The sequence below is a fragment of the Strix uralensis genome, chromosome 12 (assembly GCF_047716275.1).
Source record: "Strix uralensis isolate ZFMK-TIS-50842 chromosome 12, bStrUra1, whole genome shotgun sequence".
NCBI lineage: Eukaryota > Metazoa > Chordata > Aves > Strigiformes > Strigidae > Strix > Strix uralensis.
The window spans coordinates 14,419,028-14,434,913 of NC_133983.1; the positions used below are offsets into that span (position 1 = coordinate 14,419,028).

Consider the following 15,886-nt stretch of genomic DNA (forward strand, 5'->3'; position numbering starts at 1 on the left):
TTAATAATTTACTAAATCAACAGATACAGGTCCTTCACTTTTTTTTCAGTACAACAGTAGAAAAATCTGTGTATATCCTAAGACTAGCTGAAAAATACAACATACACATCCCATTTCAGGATGGCAGACAGAATCTGTCATATGCAACATATTATATGAGGCAGAATTGCCTAACAGGTTGGCCTAAACACACTCCCCAGACATGAAAGTAGAGAGAAAAATACAGCTTCTAGTACTGCCCTGCTCCTACTAGCAAACTCTGGTGCAGCTGGACAGCCAAAGCATTTGTAGGAAGGTGAACAGAGCCTGAGCAGTGAGCAAGGGTCAGTTTGCCACAGGAGACATCCAAGGCCAGACTGGAGGAACTGGAGCTTCTGGAAAAGGGCATGAAGATTTTTTAAGCCCTTACTCAAACACACTCTTAACTGGACAGGGCTTGGCATCTCATGATCATGTTTACAGATTGGGATCATATATCCATATAATGGTCAGTTATCCTAGGAGCTCATTTACATATTTTATATAAACACACACATATATACTTATACACACATGTGACAAGAATTATTTTTAATTTTTATGCACTATGAATTTATAGCTTGTTAATTAATCCCACCTCTATCATCTTCCTTTCTTCTGTGCCAGAGTCAGAACTGCATTGACCTAATTACCTCTTATCCCACCAGCTAGAGTCATGTAGGTTGGAAAAGACCTTGAAGATCATCCAGTCCAACCATTAACCTAACACTGACAGTTCCCAACTACACCATATCCCTCAGCGCTATGTCAGCCCGACTCTTAAACACCTCCAGGGATGGGGACTCCACCACTGCCCTGGGCAGCCCATTCCAACGCCCAACAACCCCTTCTGGAAAGAAATACTTCCTAATATCCAGTCTAAACCTTCCCTGACACAACTTGAGGCCATTACCTCTTGTCCTATAGCTTGTTACTTGGTTAAAGAGACTCATCCCCAGCTCTCTGCAACCTCCTTTCAGGTAGTTGTAGAGGGCGATGAGGTCTCCCCTCAGCCTCCTCCAGACTAAACACCCCCAGTTCCCTCAGCCGCTCCTCATACGACATGTGCTCCAGACCCTGCACCGGCTTCGTTGCCCTTCTCTGGACACGCTCGAGTAATTCAATGTCCTTTTTGTAGTGAGGGGCCCAAAACTGAACACAGTAATCGAGGTGCGGCCTCACCAGTGCTGAGTACAGGGGCAAGATCACTTCCCTGTCCCTGCTGGCCATGCTATTTCTGATGCAAGCCAGGATACCATTGGCCTTCTTGGCCACCTGGGCACACTGCTGGCTCCTGTTCAACCGGCTGTCAATCAACACCCCCGGGTCCCTCTCTGACTGGCAAAGGTTAGGGTAGGAAACCCCATACTAGTGTGCTGAACAGGTAAGTTTGTACAGTGTTCCTCGCTTTGAGAGAGGAATGTTCTATTTCTTTAGACTGCAAAAGACATGATTAACAACGTCAGGACATTATCAGAAGGAAAGTATAATGTAGAGAAACACGATTTTTTCAATCAGTTTATCTAGTCCTAGCTATTAGTCACACTTTAGGTCACTCTCTCCCTCTCCTACACATACACATAATTTGATTTGATCAAAGGAGGACATTCTTTTCCTTACTGCAGCAATCGCGACGTACAAGGCTAGTATCAAACAGTAATTCATAATGGGATTTTTTCCTTAGTACTTACAAGAATAATCCAGATATAACAGGAAGGAGCCCCTTAATTCAACAACAAAATGTTCCTTTAGCTATTATATTTGAGATATGAAACCTGTATTAATACTGTCAAAATGGTTGAGGAATAAGATTATCAAAATTTCTTATTTCCACCTATCTGAAGAGACAAGATATCAACTCATTCACATAATGTGTTTTGACACATACATATGATACAAAAATCCCACAGATAAAGAAACAGGCAAGACATAGCAGGACAAAACAACATACAGAGCTGGATAGTCTCACACCTACTAAAACAACAGACACACAAGTCTTTCATGAAGTCACTGCTGCAGATGGTTCTGCTTCTAAGATCTAGAGTAAATATTCTTTTGTATTCCCACTTTTAAAGACATGATAAACAAATAAAACACAGCAGATATTCCCATACGCATTTCAGCATCCCTTATTACTCTAAGCTGATTGCTTAAACTACTTCATACTCAATATTCATACTGAATGTGTCAAAATGCAATAAACCCATTAAAACCAGAATTTTCTAGACAGTTTTGGTATCATATGCATAGCTGAAAATATTTTTCTCCTTGCTTTACAAGCTATGGTGCCTTACAGTGGAAAGCATGATTAAATTGGTTTTCTTGATTGCATATAAATGCAGATGGAACAAAATAGTTGGTTAATTTATATGCATTGTGTAAGTAAATTGGTGATTATTTTCCATAAGTAGATATGAATTTCCCATTTCAGAGGAACTTAAGAAATTATCATGAAACATCTAAATGTTAATTAGCGCCAAAAGTAGAAAAATCCAAGAAGGGGTTTTCAAGCTATACAGCACTGAATTAGACAAGAGTATTAGAGATGCACTACAATTTGGTGGTTGTGATTATACACTGAGCCTTTCAGGATCAAACTAAGTCACTGATCATTTGCAATAGTCTGATATTTAGCCAACACATAAAACTGCTACATCCTAAAAGAACATAAATGCAATGAATAGGAAAAAATGGTGGGTTAGCATTTTCTACCAGTATAAACAGGATACATCATCGCATTTTCATCCTAGACAAATTCATAGTCAAACCTACAGATACTTATTCAATTCTAAAATTTCAATATTCCCTTGTAATAAAATCAACACAAAAGCTTAAAGAGGACAGCATTTATCTTCAGCATGTAAAGAGATGTTTATGTAGAGAGAGGAAAGCCACAGTTTTCAACACTAGGCATGCGGGTAATGCCACATGTCTTACACTTTCTATAATGAGATCTCCAACATGCTACGTACAAAATAAACATTCTTCCTTTTGCATCTTCTCCTGAAAAAGTGAAGCAGAGAATGTTCCCACGCTCTCCCCTCCCTTCTCCAATGCTACGGTTCCCCCACTGCTCTTGCTGCATGGACTAAAAGTGGGGGCTCCATATTGTAACGATATGAATTTTACGTCAATCTAACTCTTGCCATATTAGAAAAAAAAACAAACTGAAAGAGTTTAATTCTAGTGATACAAGAACAGCATGTTATCAGTCCATAATATAAACATTAAGCTTGTACTTCATTTTGCAGAAAACAGAAATATTCACAGAAATCAAGTGTAGAAAGTATCAAAAAAGTTAGCATGTCACAAAAAAATTTATTCCTTCCATTGTGTAATCAAGACCAACCAGTACTATTTATATACTATTTAACATTATAAATAGAATGTATAGTACAAAAACAAGCTCCACACTGAACACTATCCTGTTGAAAGCTGTAAAAAGCTACTGAAAAAGCTCACCACACTGTTTATGTTCTTGCTTTAAGGAGTTAATGCTATAGTTGAGGAACTGCTACTAGTTTGAGCTATCTGAACTTCCACAGAGAATCAAGTAGACATCCGCTAGAGATGCTCTAAAAATGGCCACATTTGCATAGAGGAAACAGAAATTGGATGAAAATCAGTGCATACGCAAATCAAGTTCACTATCCTTTTTTTAAATGTAACATCCAAAAATTTTTGCTTAGATACTTCCCAGAAAATCAGAAGTGTTTTTTCCAACTTCACTGATTGCAAGAGACAAATTAGCACAGAAGACTTTCAGACAAATGGAATTTGGCACCTCCCAGTTTCTGTTCTGGACCAGCAACAAGGGGTCTAATCCCCCATTCGCCCCATTTGGGACTACCCTGCTAGAAGAGGCAACTTTTTCCCTGAATCAACACAGGAAATTGAGCAGAGGAAGTAGTAAAACGTACAAGTCTATTACTAGTTAAGTTACACAATTACCCATACTGTCAACTTCCTTTCAGCCCACTTCATCTATCATCTACGTGAATGTTTTACAGACCATACTGGTCAAAAACTTTTTGATCACAAAAAACAGCTTTCCACGCTTTCAAAAGGGTTCTGATCTCAATTTTAAAAGCTGCTTGCAAAGGTGTTCTTTATAAATTCTGCTGTCCTTTCAGTGAATGTGCAATAACATATGAGTAAGATGATGCAAAATACCTGAGCTAAATTTTTTGAAAGTAACACTTCCAGATACTGTACTTTGGTTTTAATTTTATGAGATACAGATTCCAAATCTCAGGATGAACTTAACATCGCAGGCATCTTTCAGGTAAAACAATCAAACATGAAAGCAACCAAATTCAATTAATGTTGCAAAAAAAGTAAAGAGACAGCCCAGAACTGCTACATTGCTTACCAGGGAAAAGCCTGAAGAAACAAAGCCTACTGCAATGCCAAAAGGCCAGCAAGCTGCTAGAGACAAGGGCCTCCTGTCAAGAACACACCAATTCCCTCTCACATTTAGTTACACAAATGTTAAAAGTTAAAACAAATCTAAAAGTTACTCTACCATGAAAGGCGTCATTCCACCTTAAAGTTCTGCTGTAACTAATCTGTACATCAGATCCATCACCTGGCCAGGGCACCCAAGGTCCAAATGTGGATACCTTAAAATAAATAAAAATAGCCCAAATGGTCTTTGACATCTGAATAACAAACCGGGAGCAGAAGAGTAGGGGAAGGCCATACACTGTTTCCAGAAGACCAGTCTCCCACTGTCCCCACCAGTAGCTGGCTCAGAACTAAAAAATTGGCCAGCTGAGGCACAAGCAACATCAATTTGTGTACTGACACCTCACAACGCAACTACAAATATCCTGGTCAAGGAAACCCAGTGGCCTAAAGCAGGGACCCCTGGCTGGGAAGGACATCCAGCTCAAGCCCAAAGCCAAGCGTGCATCACAAGATGGGCTCTGGAGCTTTGCTCACCTTGAGAACCACACTGACAAGGGTGAAGGCAAGAACGGACAGCAAGGATGGAAGAGACAACAGCAAGGGCTTCTGGAAAAGGCAGCACTCAGAGGCCCAACTATAAAAAGGTTTCAAACCAGCGGTCTACACAATAGCACAGACACAGTACTGAAACAAGAGAAGTTGAAAGTTAGTCCCAAATAGGGGCCTTGTACAGTGTACCAGTGTGCTCAAGGCACAAAGGAATCATATCAAACCTTCATCTGGAGGGAAGAGCCACAGGCTGTGTCTGGTGTAAGAGGTTTCTTCTTGCTTCTCCTTTTAGATAGGCTACTAATTGTAGGAGAGAATACAGGTGATCTGAGACAGATGGTAGAAACTCTTTCCTCCAAATAAATTTTTCAGGATCCTCGTAAGTAAACAGACTAAGGAAAAAAGTCAAGTAGTCTCAACTACTTTTGGAAGGGGATTTTAAGACAAACATCATTCTACAGGTTTTTAACTGGGAGTTGATTCATTTTACACTATCCCAAACTAAAGATGGATTACATTTATAGCTATAGAGTGCTTTTAGCATTTACAAAACATATCCATTCAAAAATACTAGAAATTGAAATCCACATACCAGAGATTCAATATGAAGAATTTTAGACTTTCAGTAATAAATCTCATAACCTGAGAAATTAAATTCTGAATTCAACTACAACATCTCCACTCTCAATTAATACACCACACCTATTAAAACTGCCAGAAGAATGACAACTGTATAATATATTCAATCCACCCATAAACAGAAAATGCATAGAATTAAGTGTGGGGGCTTTTAAAATTTGTTTTCATTTTAAAACACTATCCTGGACATAACACTTCTCAGAATAACAAGCGCTGAAACTATGTTTTGAAAATTTAACTTTTCAGTCACAAGAACAGCCATCTCCAAGTACTGCTGACTGGCAGAAAAATGCATTAATCTCTGACATCAACTAAATTATTCTGCACCTGTAATTTCTTACCAACACATCATAAATACTTAAAGCATGCAAATGCTTTTATAGGGGTTGACAAGTATCATCATCTTCACCATCAGGGCAAACGAGGCTTACAGTTTCTCAGGACTTGCTCCAGGCAGCTGTCAGGATGCAGGCACACGACAAGAATCCCAGCAGCCGTGAGTGCCAGCACGGAGAGGACCCACGTCCTGGTAGCTCAGCCTGTTGGCAGGCAACACACGTCCCTGAATCCCGATTGCTTTTGGTCAGGTGCCCGTATTTAGACTACAAAGCCAGAAAGAAAAACCAACCTCACTTTTCAAGCCTGGTAGCCTTTCTAACAGGGTGGGCTGCAGCCACTAGAAGACCTGGGCACCTCCTGTAGGATTTTTTTGGGGGGTTGGGTTTTGGGTTTTTTCATGTCATCCAAGTTGTAAAAATCTCCTATTAGAGGAGGACAAGGGGAGGAGAGAGGGGAAGAGAGACAGAAATAGCCTGTTATACCAATATCATTTTAGTTCTTGTTAGCTCATGAATTGCTTATTGGGATTCCTTTTTGGCTGCTTGCCCAGAACAGTTGGAGGAAAAAACCAAACCAAAACAAAAAAAAATAGGCAAGTCAATCCTTAGTGAACCCGTGAAGCTCCTGTTGGAAACACCCTCCTTCCAGGGTCTCCCCCTTCCTAATACCAGCTCACCACATGCTCTGGCCTGCTCTCCTGGCTACTCCAGGGTTAGATGGATGTCAACAGCCACAGCATTAAAGCCAATTCAGTGTCTTCCCTCCCACCAGTTGGGGACCATAGCTCACAGGACATACTCTACAGGGACCATATAGTTAGTGTAATTTAACTAGAATCATCAACTTGAGCATCCTATTTAAATGTATACAAATCTAAACAGACCAACTTACTAATACAGAAACTGATCTCAACAGAAGCATGGAGATCTGTAAAGCCTAAGTGGAAGGCTCCAGCAACTTGGATTTTATTAACTCAAAGACCAATTTCACTGATGAAATATTTACCTAGCATTTATAGACAGTCTCTTAACTAATTTATTACGTCTTTGTCTAGAGTTTTTTTTCCCCCTTCAAAATGACCCTCCTTAAAACAAAGCTATTAACTTACTTGGGTCCTTTTGTGTCTTTAAGAGGATTTTTCAGTATAAGTGCAAGAGGCACATCTATGCTAGATGCCCTAAATGACAAGCAAAACCAAAAATACCTCACGCCCTGCCCAAAAAAAACAAATCACCAAAGACTGTCATGAAAACTGCTTAGAAACAGAGAGAACTGGAAAAGGCTGAACACCAGCTAGGAGCTAGGTAAGGGCTGAGGGTCTTGGCTGCTCAGCACTACACCACCCTGTTTCCAACCCTTAACCCTCCAGAAAAGAATCCATAGCCCTGAACTGTATAACTACACTCCCTATAAAATACACATGGAAGGTAGATAACTCTGAATTGGATTAAGAGTTGTCAGTATACTGAGCTGGATTTTTCCAAGGCAGAGCCTACAGTGCATCAGGGGACTTCTTACATTTTGCTTGAAGTAAAACATGTTAACACGCCAAAGAGCATTAACTCAAGTCTCATCAATACAAGACAGCAAAAGGAAAAGCTGGTGAAAGGAATGTGTTAAACCAGACCTCCTTTCAGACTTGGGTGCCTCCCTGAGTGTCAAAAATAGATGCCTGTCTCAGATCAGGATCACTGTTTCAAACCTCCCTTGGCAATAGGTGCTTACGTTATCTATTTTGAAAGCAGGACCAGTTCCCTTTTGAAAGAGAACTGTGGGCACAGAAGAGGAAAAGAAAATAACGTCCATTCTTTTGATACAGTAGCCTAACAAAGCACTTGCACACAGCACAAGAAATTCCCATGCAATGTGACTGTCAGCCAGAGGAGGCTCAAGACTCCATCTCTCATCTCCCAAAAGGCTGCACCTAACATCAGCCACAAGCACACTCTCTCTTGCTCCCTCTGAGCTGTAAAATGTGCTAAGATGAAGAAAAGGCTCATGGGACCACAGCAAGAGCAAGCACAAACTTTCTGTAGAAAAGGCACAGCTCCGCCTCCCAGAATAGATCATCTACAGAATTCTTTGATTCTGGCCACTATCTGCAGGACTGCTTGGGAAGAGATGCCTGCTCACACTGAAAGCCAGCAGCTTGCAGCCAGCCATCAGAAAACCCACACTTTTCTTCAAAACGGAGTGAAGAACTGAAGGCCATGGTTTCAAGGATGGGATGAAGAGCTGACAATTTCTAGAAAAGCCTCAAGAATAAGTTCACATCTATTCCTATAAATGGACTTTTTCAGCCACAGATTTCACTTCTTGGTAAAGGGAAGGCAGGAAGAAAAGGCTGAATTAGATAGTCAAAGCATACATGGAACAGGAATATTATTTGGTCAGGCTTGTGCATCATGGTCCAGTTATGGCCATTTGAGAATAATTCCCACCCATGCCCTCCCAAGACCTTTCTTGTAAACCATCCAGCATATATTATATGCACTTCAAGTCTTTCTAAGCTACAGGGGAAGCCACCTATGTCAAGACTATTCTCCACCCTAATTGCAGTTTCACTTGTAAACACAGTAAGCATGAAGAGTCTACAATGCTATTTCCTTGTTAAAACTTAACAGAGAAAAGCATTAAGAAACCAAATTTTAATTGTTTCTCAGGTCTGTAATGATAACTATGAAAACCATAATTTTCCATGTTTCTGCAGAAGAACCAGGTTTCAAATGGGGTGGGTGGAAGGGGAACACGGTATGACAAACAACAATAAAAAAACAACAAAACAAGAAAACCCAAAAAAACCCTACAATCCTATAATCTCATAGCAGACATCTTAAACCTTTGTGCTCACTTCAGCAATGGACTTAGGCATATGATTAGGTCCAATAAAGTCAATGTTATCTCTCACATACTCAACTGATGAGTTAAATCTCCTTGTTAAATCATGAATTGCAGTTTTCCAGCATAGGCAAATGCCACATGCATTTTTCACTATCATTCACTGGGAAGAGAGGTTTTTAATATACATTTTTAAACGCCTGCTAAAATTTCTACTAAAATTTTTTAAAGATGTTTAGAAAATCACCTTGAAGTTAGTTACTGCTGAGTCAGTGTAGATCAAGAAATCAAGCAGAGGGCTCTACACAGAGCTTTATTCCCACTGGCTTAAAATTATTTGTCCATGGACCCAAATACTGCATAAAAAGCTTCTGCACTTAGAAAAATGGGAATAACTCCCAGCCTTTGATGAAGTACTTGGAGAAATAATTAAAAGACATACTATACATGCTACCTTCAGTATATCTTCTTTCAAAAGTTTGTTTTTTCTGAGGAAGTTTTCATTGCCCCAAACAAATCATACTTTAAACAAGACTTGGAAAGACAAGTGGGAGTAAGAGCCCCAGTCAAATACTACAGCATTTAGGCACTACTACTAATATATATATGTGTGTGTGTACACACAAAGAATGATGTAACTTTACAGGTCTGAGGGACTAAAATAAGAGACTAGATTCATTATGGACAAATTTATCAACTCATACATGGAAAAACAATCCTAGCCTCACATACAAAACGATGGGCTCTGGCCTGACCATTACCACTTAGGAAGATGATCTCTGTGTTACAGCTGACTGTTTTTGCTAAAGTGTCAGCTTGATGCTGAATGGTAGACTCAGAAGAGCAAATCTTATGTTATAAATTAGTAGCAAAGGAATTTGAAAGGGAGAAGCAGCTTTGGAAAAGCCAGAAACATAATTATGCCACTGCATAAATCCATGGTTTACCCACACTTCAAATTTAGCATGCAGTTCTGGTCTCCTTACCACTCTTTCTTCCAGAGGGGCTCATTTGGCTTACTAAATAGACTAACCACAGGCTCAGGAAATCCTATATGTAGCAAATTGTTGAAGACAGTTTTAAATGTGTAGCCCACAAATACATGCTGTTCTTGCCTTTCCCTAGGTATCCCTTTATAACCTCCATGGGATAAAGATGGTTGAGTGGGATCAATTTTGAAGTCTGAATCAGCATGGCCACTTTTACCTTCTTACTCCAACTTAGTGATTATCAAAAGCAGTATATCACAATGACATATTGTTTACAACTGCTCTGGAAACAGAAGCATTTCCTCATCGATAAATCAGCTGTTAACTTTTAGACACGGCTTCCAGCCACTTTGCTGCTCCTGCAAACATAGATACTACATTTCATAAATGCCACAATATTCACACTTATTAGCATATACACATTTGAATTTTTCCACTGAAATATGCCTAAACCAAATTTCTAGACTGTTTTAACTGAGTTTGTGATGCTATGCAACTTTAAAAAGAAAACCCAAACTCAGACTAGCTTCAGTACATATTTTAATTATTTTAGTAGTGTTAGACAAAAGTAGTATTTCAAGGCAGTGAAAATTACAATCATCCACACATATAAAGCTCTTCTATCAAGAAGTTTTCAGTACTAGAAACATAACACAGATTATGTACAGAAAATCCTGTAGAGCCTTTATGTGATTTTTTTTTTTTTTTGCCTGTTTGCAGCAAGGATGATGAAAGCTTTCAAAACATTTGGAGTAACTCAACACCAACAATCTTTCCTTTCCCAAATTACTATGCTTCTCCTGAATTCTCAACACTTGCCACAAAACACGTCTACAACATTCTCTTGATACTAGACTATATAAAAAAAAAAAGAGAAAGAAAAAGCCCTGCAAGTGTGTTTTTGTAGTGGCATTAAATATACTAATCCTAACCCACTCATAAACGAAGAGGCTACTATTAGCATGTATTTCCACATGTAAACTATTCACTTCTTCATATTTAACAAGTATATTACCATACTATTTCTTTGTGACTGAAAATAAAACCTAATCCAATATTTATTAATATTCCCTTCAGTACACGGTAGAGGCTATATCTATCTTAACATTTGCCTTCTCCCCCAACTCATTCATTGAAAGTCACCTACTTGAAAAGTATTAAGTATTCTGAAATTATATGAATTTCATTTCCAAAAATAGGAAACAGGAATACATTTCAGAAAAACTGACATCAGCACATACACTTACTGTCTCATGACAGTTGCAGCCACGAGCTTTTTTGTCATCTAGCTAATACAGACATTCATGTCTCCGTACCACAACTCCTGCATTCTGAGAACAGACTTTCCAAACGGTTTATGGGCTTACTGTATTTGAGCAGCAGTAGATTCATCACTGAACAGCTGGAGTTTTGCCCAGGAAAACAAACTATATTCTATACTGAAGAGAGGGACACGATGATTAGGCCTTTCATATCCGTCTCATGTTGAAAATTATGGAATTATCAGAAAACTGTAATCATGAAAATGTTAAACTAAGGAAAATGTATTTTTACAGCAAATGAACATAATTATGTTTACCATATTTGGGCCCAAAGTTGGCTGGCAATTCAGTCTGTATATAGACAGCAGTATCTGATTCACTGTCACAGGATATGAATAAACCAGAGCAATCCAGTGTGAATAACAGTCTCTCTCCTATAACAAAACCAAACATTAGTGTGTACATAATACAAAAAGCATCATATAACACTACTGTAAACAGGGATTTCATAAGTAGTAGTAGTAGTTGAATAGTTTTAACCTCAATTCTAAAAAGCATTCTTGAACTAGACCTTTGTAACAGGAGACTTTTGGAACTGTCAAAATGCTTTATTTCTAACAAATCTATGGTTTTTAATATATTATGTAGAACTAACTTCTGTAGCTGATGAAGGAACAGTGGTGAGAAGTAATTTGAGAGCATAAAGGTTAAAAAAGTAGAAACATAGCATGCATACGTTATAACCTTTCCTCATTTTTTCTAATCAAAAAAGTTGCTTGTGTGTCTTGGGCACAGTATTTCCCTCCTCATTAAGTCCATAACTTATAAGTCTTAACTAAATATAGATGAGATTTTTAAAATAGCACTAACTCATCCTGCATAGTTGAGGTCAAAACACGATTAGTTATAAGATCAAATATAGCACCCTTCCAGTCTATAAATCTCTAATACAAAAAGGGAAAAATATAGCCAAATCTTGCTAACTATAACCTTTCCCCCTTCAAGAACACCCAAAGCTTAGCACTTATCTAGCTGTGCTGCCTGCTTTACACAGCAGAAAACTAAAAAAAGCCTTGCCCAAGTTGCTCAATCTTCTGCAAATGCCATTAACAACTGGTTCAAACACAAGTTAAGCACCAGAGACAAAAGGATTCTCCTCTTGCCCTTCTTGCCCCTGTGTTCCAGCGAGTACCACCCCACCTTCACCACATGGCAACTGCTTACATCTCTGAGACTCCAGTATCTACTGCCTTCTATTAGCTGCTTCAGTAATCCTGCTTTCTATTTCAGTCCACAGAATAATTTGCTGCCTTTTATCCACACAATGTAAATGTCAAAATGGGCCACAGGTCAACTTAAAATCAAAAAGCTGCAGACTGAAGGTTGAGGAATGCTAAAGCAATCCTAGGTCTTCTCCATCCCCTCCTTACACTGACACAACCATAAGAAATTTCTGCTCTTAAAAGCAATTAGTTACTTGGTTTTCACATTTTTTATGTTCTTCCTAAAAAGACTGGCTTGATTGAAGTTATTTTCCTTTTATTAAGAAAAGCAAAATATTTTAATATTTTAACAGACTCTTGTTTTCCTGCTCCTTTAAAAACAGAGTTAACACCCTTAATCATGTAGCTTAATTTCTTTCAATACAATTTTCACATTTGGAAAATAAATCTCATTTTTTATATCTAGTGTAGATGCTACCAAGGAATATAAATAACTTCACACAAGAGCTGCTTGCTAACAAATGCATACATGGAATTCTGCCGGCACGTCTCAGCAGCATGCAGAGCTTTTCTAGCTTCCGGCTTTAAGCTGCTACATTAAGTATACAGCATGGAAAGGCATACAACAGTCAAACTGATGTTCAGATAAATACTGATGTGATTTGACTGATGTGATTTTTCCTTTAAAAAAACCCGCATTGTTCTTCGGTTAACTATTCCCCAAAGAACTCTCCAAATATTTCCCAATAAAATTATCAATTGTTAAATAATTATCAATCCTAATTTACAACATAGAAAGCACAGTCAGATCTGAAAGTAGAAGTACTGATAGTTTTACATAAACAACTAAGCCCTCAATCACGGGCATGACTTGTCACCAGGTTATGTGCCAAAATTTCTGCACCGAGTTGTGCAAAAAAATTTTTGTCCAGCAGAGAATACACTGGTATATTTATGCTGGTATAATACATCTTGAAAGAGTAAGAGATGCAATGTTTTAATCCATAAAACAAATTAACATGATGTGACTGATCTATTCAGTAGAAATCAAACATCCATAAGCAAAACTGAAGACGTAAGCTTAAAACTCTTACTATTTGTTAGATCTTTCTGAAATCTCACATGTATTCCCCCCTGAAGCACCTAGTGCCAACAATCCAAGATATCACACACATGCATCAATGGAAGATCCTAAACATGCAGTGCTATGTCAATATTCATTAACAGAGCTGAATTTTGTTCACAAATGAAGACTGGAAAGAAGCATTTAAAATCTTCTGATGTGTCAATTATACTTAAATTATTATCAACATGAAAGACTAGGCTTATATTAAATGATGTTTAGGTGATTTAAGCCATGCTGACACTCCTTCCTAGTAACTTATGTTGACAAAGGGCTTTCTGCTGCAGAAATTGCAACACAGTAAAACTCTGCCAGGCATAAGACACTGCAAAGATGCCAAATATATTTAAGCAATATTTCAATACCAGCTGATGCATCTATTACAGATCTGGCCAGACCCCTTTCAAGTGTATTTCTTAAGTATTAGATTTAGAAAAAGTGACCTTTCCACCACCAGGACTGTTTGTGCAGAGGGTGTGCTGACTGTCGGGACCACCCCACTGGTACCAAGCACTACCCATGACTAATCTGGCACCAGCAAGCAATGGCAAGAAGGCTACAATACACAACACTAAGCATCAAGGCAATGCCTGGCAATTTCTACTTTATATATTACTACAAAACCACCCCAGGCACCATTTTTAGCCACTGCTGGATTTCCTCCCTTCTCCCCATCCCCCAACCAGACTCCAAACCTTGAAGTAACCTTGTTCTGTTCCCCCCCAGAGACAGCTCCATGCCTGAAACATAACCTCTAATCTTATTTTCTATTTCTAGCATACAATTCACGACCCTTATCCCAATTTTTTAAATTAAATATCCTCCACGTTGCAGACTCTGCTTCCTATACTCAGGATAGCGCACAGAGTACGTCAGAGGTTATAAGTTGAGGACGATTTTACATTACTTTTAAGAGCATATAGTGTTTATGCAATATAGGTTTAAAAGCCTTCTCTGAAAAGATGTTTTCAATACAACTGGTCAGTACTCCACTGCAATGCAACCGCTTTATATCTTAGGTTTAGATTAAGACCTTAAAATACAACAGATCTGCATTTCAGGGTAGTTTGCAAAGCAGAGCATTAATTTCCAGCAATTATTGATACTTGGAGAGTATCTGTGGACATTAAACTAAAGTCTTACAAATTACAGGGTTTTATTACAAAGGAATTCTTCTCATCTGACACCATCTATTTATGAGAAGGACTTTGCTTAAACTTGTTTGGGTTTTTCCAACAACAAAATGTGTCATTTGTTTGCCACCAGTTCTGTAACATTTCTTACACAAAACAAATTAAAATAAAAACGGCCTACTGTTTCAGATGTCCATCTAGGCCACAATGACAGCAGTCAAAATGTATACTTTTAATTAATTAGCACTATCCATAACCCTCTTCCATATTTTTATTATTTATACCCAATTTGTAGAGTTGCTAGGGCAAAATGTTCCTCCATGCACAAATTCTCCCACAAAAGCACTTTGATACAGAACAGCTCCCAGAAGAACGAAAAAATATTTTTCTGTCTCCAAAGTGCTGAAAAACAAGAAGTTTCCAGGATGCGACCCAAGGCTGGAGGTTGCAATCCGACACAGCCATGCCCTCTCAGAGCTGCAGAGAGTCAGAAGTACACGTCTGTGTTTCCATCAGCCACATGCTAGCACTCTTCTGCCTACCCCAAAATAAGCTTTTTCAGTCCCAGAAAACACACCCCCATGGAGCATGGAGGGAACATCTGTCACTGTTCAGCTGGCTGTGTGCTTACCCTGCAGAGAGGAACTGATTTGGTCGCTGTGCATTAGTGAATACCTTCACTTACACACAGTGCAAGTTTAAAAAAGTGAATTCCAATGTATCCACATACCAAAATATTTATAATGCTTATACCAAGGGAGTATCTAGCTTTTCAAAACAAGGCCAACTATACTGATATGACTTTCTATTGATTATTCAGAAAATTAGTCAGCCTAGGATGCTAATGGCAAAGAAATTGACCCAAGTACTTCACAAAATTACTTTCTAAATTGTATTTTATACATAATCAGTTATGGGACAACTTGACCACACAAGTAAAACTAGAAAAAGTAGGAATAATCCTTGAACTAAGACATGAAGTGTTATGACCTTTTGTTCAATTATGTATCTCTTAACATGTTTTGCAATAAATACGGTTTGTTTTGCATTGGTCTGCTCAGGCAGTTCTAGTAAGTACCATTAATTTGTTCTACTTTCTCTCTCCCACTCCTTCAGCTTCCATCCTATTCTCAGCAGGGCATCATTTGAATTCATTGGTAGTTCCACAGAAATTGAATAGTGCAAGTGGGAGGACAGCCTCTAGCAATTAAGAATAAAAACAGATAAGTGAACATAAATCAGACTAGAGAAAAACAAGTGTGAGAACTTTTTAAGGTAGAGGCGGCTTTTGAAATGGACTGTAAAACAGTAAATACAGAAATTTTGAAGTCAAGAATCATCTCCTCAACATATCTATCAGGTA

The 15,886-nt window shown here is 38.5% G+C and overlaps 1 protein-coding gene across 5 annotated transcripts in view; it reads right to left on the minus strand.

Moving 5' to 3' along the window:
- Positions 1-15,886, minus strand: part of GARRE1 (granule associated Rac and RHOG effector 1) — a 60,867-nt gene that overhangs the window by 30,788 nt on the left and 14,193 nt on the right. The window contains exon 2 of one of the 5 annotated variants that reach the window (XM_074882197.1): positions 11,362-11,478. The exons of 3 other annotated variants lie outside the window; for them this stretch is intronic. The gene's annotated coding sequence lies outside the window, so the exon portion shown is untranslated. Of the gene's footprint in view, positions 1-250; positions 325-11,361; positions 11,479-15,886 lie in introns of those variants that run through there. One more of the 5 variants, XM_074882198.1, reaches the window with a different exon arrangement.